Here is a 9,116-nt window from a genome sequence, read left to right on the forward strand (position 1 = left end):
GATGGCCCGGAGCTCCTTCTCCCTGATATTGTAATAGTGGCTGACGGCGTAGCTGGCCGACTCGTACACCGTACCCCGGAATGCTTCGGGCATCTTCTCCAGAGCCCGGGGGTCGACCGGGATACGCACGTCCGGGGCTGCCGCGGCCAGATTCCCGACCTCTATTACCCCGTCCTGGCCGGCCAGTGGAGATCGTTGGGGTGGCGAATGCATGAGTCATGTCCTGGCGACAGGGAGGTTCACCCCCGCGACCTGGGATGACGGGTCTCTCTCCTTCTCCGTAGCTGGGGATTTGGTGGAGACCCCGGTCGAGCTCTTGGACTCGCGAAGCCTCTTTAACCTCGGCCCCGCTGGGGGATTCCCACGAAACACAACGCCCCGCAGACTATTCCCGGGCTGAGACATCTCTTCTGCCAAAGAGCAAAAAACACGGTTATCAGCAATCATACAGAAATAAAGGCAATAAGAAAGCAAATACTAAGGGAGCCCTACCCCCCGAGCTGGAAGAGCCTAGGACGATTATCTCACGAACTGGCGAAGGTTCTAGGTCCGGTTCTGAATCGGGGCTGGACTCTTCTACGTACTGCCTAATCCCCGGAGCATAGACGCCCCTCTGGAGCGCAGGCCACGTGCGTAAATTGGTCCCGTACTCCTCAAAAATGGCCGACCTAAAGGCTAGGGTATTATCTACTACTACGGTACCCTTGGGCCGACTCTCTTGGTTGTCCAGCACGAGCTGGTCAACGCAGTGGAGCAGAAGCGTGTCCAGGTTCGGATTCCTTGGGTGACGATGGACGAGCTGCCTAGGGTTGAACCTAACCAGCCGGGGGTCTGCAGTGGCCCTATCTACGTTCTTAAATAAGTAAAAGTTACCTTGACCGGAAGGACCCGCGGCTGCTCCGGATTGGGCCCTCTCCTCGATCATCCCCTGGGCGACCTCCAAGCTCCTCTTCCTGTTCCTCACCAGAGGAACTTCCTCACCTTCTTCCTCGCCTTCGTCATCTGCGACCTCCTCCGCGACGGTCGGCCTGTTGTCGCGGGCTGGGGGAGGACCCCGGGGCCTTTTCAAATTCAAAGTCTGATTTGGGAAAATTAGCTTGCAGAATACCATCGCCTCGTCTGTCACGAGCACGCGGTAGTCTTTCTCACTGGGAGGCAGGTTCGCCAGTGTGTCGTATTGACCCCCGAGGGTCACGAACTTTTCGGTCCTCGAGTAGATGGCTGCAAGGTTGGTTGAAATCAGAATTGGAATAAGGGACGAGCTAAAATAAGATAACCGTTAAAAGGCGAGCTAAATGGAGGATTACTTACGAGGGCGGTTGAAATAATGATGATCGCAGTTTCGGAACCCAGTAGACATAAAAAACTGGTCTTTGAAGTCGTTTGGATGGCTCGGCAGCTCGATCACTGCTGCTGTGTTAGGGAAGCGGGTTAAGTAATAGAACCCGTCGCCTCGCCCCCGCTGGTCCGGGCTGGCTTTGAGGCAGAAGAAATATAAGATATCAGCAGGAGTGGGGACCTCCCACTCATGCTTTTGGAACAAATACCTCAGTCCCGCCAGCAGACGGTAGGAATTGGGGGGGAGCTGAAATGGGGCCAACCCCACATAGTTCAGAAAATCAACAAAATACTGATCCAGGGGGAGGAAGGCCCCTGCCTTGAAGTGTTCCCCGCTCCAGGCCGCGAACGACTCGTCGAGCGGCGTGCAGCTCCTCTCCCCATCCGCAGCAGGTCGGGCGATCACGGAGGTCTTCCCCAGAGGAATGTTGTGGTTAAGGAAGATTTTGGTGATCTTTGCCTGGCTGGTTATCTTCAAGACGATTCTCTCCGCCTCGAAAAACGCGTCAGGAGCCACCTCGGCCTGCTTCTCCACCGCCGGTCCAAAGTGAGGAATTGGCGAGCTGGTCACCACCGCCTTTCCTTTATCCTTCTGGGAGGCCGAACTTCCCACATTCTTCTGTGGCAGATTTCTCTTTGGAGCCATCTGGTCGCCTATCGAACAAAAGAAAACACTTTAGAAAAGGCGACCCAAGCAGGAGAGTGAGGCAAGTATTAAGTACACGAGCTGGGGTAAGCCCAGCTCGTGGAGAATGGTGCCACGCGTTCCAAGGAACACGCGCCTATGCCCTCAACAGATCCCAGATTACTCGGAATTCGTGTGTCAGATGGCTCAGAGTAAAAAAAAAAAATTTTTTGCCTTGGGGGGAAAGTTTCAACAGGCAAGGCGTGGCAAAACCGCTTTTAAGGCGTATTCCCTAAGCTACCCGGTTTTTGCACCCAAAGTTCCTACGGATCCTACCCAGAAATTGTTCCTAAGAGAGAATCATGGAACCCATGTTCTAAGGAGATGTCCCATGGCAAGTGTGCCCTAATCAAAGAAGGGCCATCACCCTCCATATCCGCGCGACCCAGAAAACCTCTGCATGTGGCTACAGTAAAAAATTTTACCTAGGCTACAGTGGCATGCTTTCAAAAATAAACAGGGACAGAAGACTTACAGTATAGGGTTGGATGGTGAGCGAGGTTGCTGCGCTGGTAGGAGCTTCGTTGGCACAGTAGTCTCCAAGGCCTTGAAGGAACTCGCACGCTTAAGCTTCGTGAACGGAGAAGATGAGAGCAATGGAAATGAGGGTTTTGTTCTTCGGAAGGTCAGAGAGAAAAGAAGGAAATTTGAGAGGTTCTGAATGGTAAGGTGGTCCGTGCGTGGGATGACCACCCCCTTTTTATACAAGGGGGGATCACGTGTAAAAGGCTCCTGGGAGACCCTCCACTCGAAATGTGAAACGACGGCTGGACAGTAGGCTAGGCCATTTAATGCGGTTCTCGTAGAGTGTACCGTCGCCACCCACGGCGTTCCACGTATCAGACGCATGCGAAAAGCATGGAATGCGAAGGGTTGTGGGAGAAGTCTAAAAGCTCCTACTGTGGTCTCCCATGTCTGACGTCATGGACCACGAGCAGGAGCTTGGGGGGAAGATGTACGCCCTGGATTTCCCACGGGCTGTTTAGCAAGACGATCCTCGGACTAAACATGATTTAGCCCGAGGCTCCCACAGGCCAGAGGCTTTATCTTCAGGACGGGCCCTTTCTAGCTCGAGGGGATGGAGTTTCCTGCTCCCTCTTGTTGTTCCAGGAGCTGGGAACAACATCCGGCGACCACTGACGGATCAGCTCGGGTTATGGATTGCTCCGGTAGCGAGCTTCTCAGGAAGCTCTGACCCTATGGGAAGTCAACACGCAAGATAAACGTGCATAATCCTGCCATCACGTGTCCGATATCCCCCTGACTTCTCGGACACGCCGCAGGAACGTGCGTATTCAGACACCCACGGACGGGTTGGGCCGTGCGGCCCATTATCTCCTTCCATACTGATTAGACCACACTTGTGTGTCAGGTTTAGGAAGTAATCATGAATATCACAGACTTGATATGACAAATGGTAAGGTCACGGGATGACCTCCCTACCAATTTCCAGGTGCCTTCTCCTATAAATATGGAGACCCTGGGAATTGATAGGGGTTGGAAAAAATAGTCTTGTAAGAACTATATATTTAGTAAACCAATTACCCAGAAAAGATCAATAATATTGACTAGTGGAGTAGAAGGATTTTTAACCTTCGAACCACTTAAAAACGTGTTTAAGGTCACCTAGTTCTTTTCACAAAGATTTCATATCTGCGGCGGTTCTACTTTTAAGTACTAATCTCTTTCTCTTCTTCTCTTAATTACCTGTTGCCGAAGAACCGCGTCAACAACAAATATGCCCTTACAAGCTAAACAGGGCCCACATGCATATTTAATACTCATAAACATGCATTTAATCATTTTCACATAATCATAAAATCAAGCATGCCACATAATCATGCATTTTATCATTAATTCACATAAATACCAATTATGCCCTCCCGACACACTAATCAAGGCCCTTAAGCCTTAATAGTAATTTTGGGTCATTACAACACCATTCTAGAAGTAAACTTCCTATCATCGACACCAGTATGAAAATCTGAATCGATGTAGCCTACAAGGTTCAAAACACCACCCTTGTAGACTAACATATAGTCTCTAGTCTGCCTTAAATACTTCATGATATGCTTAACTGTATCCAATGTTCCGGTCCTGGGTTTGACTGAAACCTGCTCACTACTACCACTGCATAGCAGATATCTGGTCTACTACACAGCATAGCATACATTAGACTTCCAATTGCACATGCGTAAGAAACTTTTCATTAGAAACTTTTCTCATTGCATCTTCCTCTTCAAGAGTCTAGGGAGACTGCTTCTTTGAAGGATGAATTCCATGGCAGGACGGTAGACAGCCTTTCTTGGAATTTTTCATTAGAAACATTCAAGCACTTTATCTATGTAAGCTGCTTGAGATAGAACTAAGAGTTTGTTATTTCTATCCCTAATCATCTGGATACCTAGAACATAACTTGGTTCACCCAAATCTTTCATCTGCAATTGAGTGCTCAACCAATTCTTTACATCTGATATTTTCTTAACATTGTTTCCAATGAGTAAGATATCATCTACATAAAGTACGAAGAATACCATTATTTGATTTGCCTTCAATTGGTAAACACAAGGCTCGTTAGTATTTTGTTCAAAGCCATAGGTTTTGATTATTTCATCAAACCTAAGATTCCATGAACGAGAAGCTTGCTTAAGTCCATAAATGGACCTATTCAACTTGCAAACTTTTTCTTCTTATCCAGCTACTTTAAATCCTTCTGGCTGATCCATATAAATGACTTCGTCAAGCTTCCCATTAAGAAAAGTTGTCTTAACGTCCATTTGCCAGATCTCATAGTCGAGAGCGGCTGCTATGGATAGGAGGATGCGAATGGACTTGAGCATGGCTACCAGACTAAAAGTTTCCTCATAGTCCACACCTTCTCTTTGGGTATAACCATTTTCCACTAATTGAGCTTTATAAGTTTTGATATTTCCATCAACACCTCGTTTCTTCTTGTAGATCCACTTGCACTCAATGGCCCTAAAGTCACCAGGTGCTTCCACAAGTTCCCAAATGAAATTTGAGTACATGGACTTCATTTCCTGTTTCATGGCTTCAAGCCATAGTTCCTTTTCAGGGCTAGCCATTGCCTGCTTGAAAGACAATGGATCATCATCACCAGTGTCACCAACAACCATATTGGTTTCACCATCCAAACCATAGTGAACTGGGTTCCTAGAAACCCTCCCTCTATGACGAGGCTCTGTGACTGTGTTTCTCAGGAACAGTGGTACTTTCTTCATTTAAATCGACTTGTGTTGGTTGAACATGAAGAGTGGGAATTTCATCATCAACTCATGTTGATGATGATGGAACATTGGTTGGAGTCAATTCTTCAACCAACTCCTCCAAAACTACTTTGCTGCATGGTTTGAAGTTTTGGACATAGTCATTTTCTAGAAAAGTAGCATTCGTAGAAGTAAACACTTTCTTTTCTGAATGACTATAGAAAAGCCCACCTTGAGTACCTTTAGGATAGCCAACAAACATGCAAACTTCGGTTTGCGGTTCTAGATTTCCTTCCTTTTTCCTCAGGACGTGGGCGGGACACCCCCAGATTCTATAATGGCATAAATTAGGTTCACGGCCATTCTAACGTTCTAAAGGTGTTTTGAGGATTGATTTGGAAGGCACGACATTGAGAATGCCGTTCGCAGTTTTAATTGCATGTCCCCAGAACGAAGTTGGTAGAGTTGAGTAACTAAGCATGCATCTAACCATTTCCAATAAAGTTCTATTCCAGCATTCCACTACACCATTTTGTTGCGGAGTACCCGGGGTAGTAAGTTGTGATAAAAACCCAAGTTCAGTTAAATCATCTTGGAACTGCATATCCAAATATTCTCCACCCCTATTAGATCACAAGATCTTTAACGTTTTACCTAATTGGTTCTGAGCCATAGCTAAGAATTCTTGAAACTTTGAAAATGTTTTTGATTGTTTATGCATTAGGTAAAGACATGAGTATCTAGAGTAATCATCAATGAAAGTGATGAAATACTCAAGACCACCCCTGGATTGTACATTCAAAGGTCCACAAACATCTGAATGAACAAGTCCAAGTCGTTCCTTGGCCCTATCACCCTTTGCAGAGAATGGACGCTTGGTCAATTTGCCTTCTAGACAAGATTCACAGACAAGTAATTCACATAAGGTGATTTCCCTCAAAGGCTCGTCCTTTGTAAGTCTTTGAATTCTATCATAGCCAATGTGACCTAGTCTCAAATGCCATAAATACACCATGTTATCGTTATCAGTCTTTTGACGTTTATTAGTCCTAGGTTTAGCTACTTTGAATAAATCATTGTTAAGAGTTAGGTCATAGATTATAAAGCCCGCTTTCCAAACATGCAATGCACAATTGTGATCCATTGAAATAAATAGATATATTAGAACTTGTGAAAGTCATAGCAAATTGTTCTGATTGCAACATGGAAACTGAAATTAAATCTCTACAAACATCTGGAATAAAAAATACATCATTCAAAATTAAAAATTTATTTCCGAACTTCAGGCGAACTTTTCCTCTAGCTTGGACCGTAACGAACGCTCCATTCCCAACTCTATGCTTTAAGCCACCTTCATCCACTTCCTCCCACAATTCAAGAAGCTTTGTTTTTCGCTGCTAGAAACTTGGGACAATCCTGTTTCCAATGTCCCTTCTCTTTGTAGTGAAAACACTTACTTTTACCTTTCCCGTTTTTCTTGTTCTTCCCCTTAGGCGTCTGTACAGTTGGTTGTGCACTCGTCTTTGCAGCCTTTGCAGGCCTGGGGTTGTTGTTTTGTCCATCTTTCCTCTTGTTTCCAGCTTTCGAAGATAAAGTTTGGTTAGCTTCAGCCTTAGCTGGATCAGTAGAAGCAGCAATAATCATCCTTTCTCCTCCCTTACTTGGTCCACCCATGATAGACTCGAAAGTCTGAAGCTCATTCATAAGCTGTGTCATACCACAGTTGAGTTGATCATGAACGTGTGGAGATGGTGCCATCTGAGCATTGGCATATTTCTTGGTGCCCTCAAAACGAGTCTGCACAGACTTTGCACCGAACATGTCTTGGAGCAAATCCATGATTCTTTAGGTCGTCTCGTTAGTCTCCATCTTTGTCTTGAGAGTGTCGATCATACTAGTCAACATGTAGTGTCGTGCCTTGTTATTAGCTGCCTGCCAACGCTCATATTTATCTCTTTCAGACTTGGGAACTCCTTCAGCTGGAACTTCTGGGGATTCTTCAGTCATGATGAACTCGACGTTGTCACCAATCAACACTATGTTGATATTCTACTCCCACTTAAGGAAGTTTTCTCCAGTAAGTTTCTCCATCGAATGTTGAGAAAGGATGGGAGCAGACACTGTCATACTTAAAACTACCAATTACCAATAAAATAGAAATCAATCACTTTTGCTCAATAAAAATTCTATTCACACAAATTTCAAGAAATAGCATAACATATACCAAAATATGTAAGATATGAGAAAAAAGTACCAAAAACTATCATATCTCTATTTCTTTAGGTTTTTAACTAATCTATGATATCCTTATCCCGGTTGGCGAGAATAAAAAATACCACTAGTTAAATAAAGTTGTAAACTTATTTAATAATAGACACCATTATTAACAACCTATTATTCGATCAAAATAAGAAAACAAAATCTCTTATTTTATGAACTAGACCCACGGTTTCGATAATCAATAGATTTAGTCCTAGTAGTCACCGTAGGGGTGAGTTTAGTAGAATTTGACCTATAATTATCTATCTTTCGAAATCTAACTTTGTCAAAATAACTAATGAACACCTTTCGTAGGGGGGCAAATCAAAGTGTCTTGAGGCCCCATTAAGCTATTGACCTTGTTAAACCAACGGTGGAGATCGAATATTATTCTTTTAAAATAAGCTCATTATAAAAATAGTATTTTTATTATTAATTTTCAAAAATTAATGACTATGGTTCTCCAAAAAAATTGTAAAATTAATGTAGACCACGGGAGTATCTGGGCAAAAAATCGCATGCTGACCGCGACAAGGGATTGATGGTGGCCGCGGTCACTGCCCGAATGAAAAAAAATTAAATAAAATTTGTGTAATTTTTCAACCCAAAAACGTTTTCTAAATAACTTTTACCATGTTTTACATCAAATAAAGCATTTATATAAAAAAATATATTTGTAAAGAAAACACAACAAAATAACTCAAATATGCTAATAATCACATAAAATTCAGTACGCTTCATAAAAAACATGAAATCCATCCAATTACTCATCACATCAAATAATTCAATTTTACCATGTTCATGCATGAAAATAAAGATTACCAAAGGTTCTGAGGCCAGTTGTTGGTAAGACGTATACATGATCTTATTTATTTTCATGTAGATCTTATATTAAATAAATTAATATGAGACAACATAGAACATGTTTCTAAAATTAAATTCATACAGAGATAATGATAAGAACACTTACATTATTGTGCAGCGGAATGATTGAGTCATTTCTTCAGTTTCTTTAACCATTGTATCCTTTATGTCGCAGGGTATCACCACAAAACTGAACATATCTTCAATTTTCTTCACTGCCTTCCAAAGTATCCTTAGAATCACCTAGACTAGAGTGGACAATTCTCAACACATGAGATAGATACAAAGAGAAGAAGAGAAAATAATATTGAGGCTTAGAAAATGACTTATGCTGTAGAGAGAATCTAAAACCTAGAGCATCAAGAATAGATCTTCTGATTTTCTATCAGATAGTCTTTTTGTCATCTAAAACATCTCTGTTTTTTCAACTCTCACTTAGCATTCCTTTTATAGGCTCAATTAGGTCATTTATTTAATTAAAAAATCAATAAAATAATATCCAATAATCAGCCATAGGTTGAAATTATCATGGGCTTTAGGCCCATGCAATTTATCATTTAATTATAAGCCCATTGGACTTAAAATCAAAGTCTGTATTATTTTCTATTGATTTAATTAATTAAATAATTATTTAAATAATTTATCAAATTAATTATTTATAATTTCAACATTGCTTTAAACTTATTTATTAATTTAGATACAAATTTATCTTAATTAATAAATTTGTCATAATTTCTCTTTTC

This window comes from Humulus lupulus, chromosome 2, assembly GCF_963169125.1.
Source record: "Humulus lupulus chromosome 2, drHumLupu1.1, whole genome shotgun sequence".
Classification (NCBI taxonomy): domain Eukaryota; kingdom Viridiplantae; phylum Streptophyta; class Magnoliopsida; order Rosales; family Cannabaceae; genus Humulus; species Humulus lupulus.